Source organism: Pteropus alecto, unplaced genomic scaffold (genome assembly GCF_000325575.1).
Source record: "Pteropus alecto unplaced genomic scaffold, ASM32557v1 scaffold134, whole genome shotgun sequence".
Lineage (NCBI taxonomy): Eukaryota > Metazoa > Chordata > Mammalia > Chiroptera > Pteropodidae > Pteropus > Pteropus alecto.
In genome coordinates, this window is record NW_006436283.1 from 3,395,516 (window position 1) to 3,396,963 (window position 1,448).

Sequence of the window (1,448 nt, forward strand, 5' to 3'; positions counted from 1 at the left end):
TCAAATGTCATCTCTGTCAGCCGGGGCCTCGGCGCCCATGGCACCCACGGCACCCACGCACGCTCCCGAAACCCAAGGATGGGGCTCACGCAGGGCTGGTCCAGGCACTGACGCTTGAGCCGGTGGACCAGGAGCAACCCCGCCTTCTGCGAATGGAGGTCTGGAGACACGATCCTCCCCACCCAAGTTCACCCCGGTTTCCAAGTTGATACAGACTGTTTTAATGGAGTTGAGAGATGAGCAAGTACAGAATGGGTGGGGGGGAGGGAGGGAGGGAGACTCTGTCACATGTCTTTGGGACTGTGTATTTCCTTTCTGTCTCCGCCAGCTGACACGGCCGTTCCACCGGACACTTGCCTGTCTTGGCGACAGTGCTTGGCACGTAGTAGGTGTTCAAAGTGTTTTGGAAGAAAATGTGGCAGGAGAGACGGCACTCAGAAATCACGTGCCTGTCGGAGAGAGAGAGAGAGAGGGAGGAAGATGGTTCACAGGAACATTTTCTTGTCCCCGTCAGTGCCCTGTTGGTTTACTGAGGGCCTACTATGTGCCACGTGCTGTTCTATAGGCTGAAGGCACTCAGTGAACAAAATATACAAGAATCCAGCCTGCATGGTGTTAGTGCCACTGGACCCGGGGTACAGCCTGATGGTTCCAGCCCCAGGGGAAGCAGAAAATGACCCCTCCACACCCGCTCCCTCTGCTGCTCACTGGCCTCCCGACCAATTATTCTACCTCCGACGCGCCTTCCCCAGAGAGCTCTATCTAAACGCACACACGAGTCTACAGCCGCGCCACCCTGAACAAGCCGGATCCCGTCTGATCGCGGAAGCTAAGCAGGGTCGGGCCTGGTTAGTGCTTGGATGGGAGACCACTTAGGAAGACCAGGTTGCTGTAGGCGTAAAAAAAATAAAATAAAATAAAATAAAATAAACACACACACGGCCGTGTCGCCGCCCGTGTTCATCCCAGCATTATTCACGATGCCACCCAAACGTCTATCCACGTACAAACGCGGATAAACACTGGGGTCCATCCAGAGGAGGGAATATCATTCGGCCTTGAAAAGGAGGGAATCTCGACCCCCAGCTATGACGTGGGTGGGCCCTGAGGACATCATGCTACGGGAAATCAGCCAGACACAAAAGGACAAATATGAAAACACTGATACGACGTCCCCAGGGGAGTCAAATGCATAGGAGCAGAGAGCAGGGGCTGGGGGAGGGGGAGGTTAGCCGGTGGTGGGGACTGTTCCACGGCAATGGGAATGGGCTTCACGCCGCGGAGCCGCACGCCTAAAAATGGTGAAAACGGTGATTTTCATGGCATGTGTATTTTACCACCAAAGAAATTAAGAAATGAAAACCCTACATCGCGTCAGCCCCCCCACCCCACCCTGCGTCCCCGCGTCCCTGGGAAGGAAACCCCGCCCTCCGCTGGCAGATGACGGC

At 55.5% G+C, this 1,448-nt stretch overlaps 1 pseudogene; it reads left to right on the forward strand.

The window, feature by feature from the left end:
• Window positions 1-778: 778 nt before the first annotated feature.
• Window positions 779-898, forward strand: LOC112480091 (annotated as a pseudogene).
• The last annotated feature ends 550 nt before the right edge of the window (window positions 899-1,448 follow it).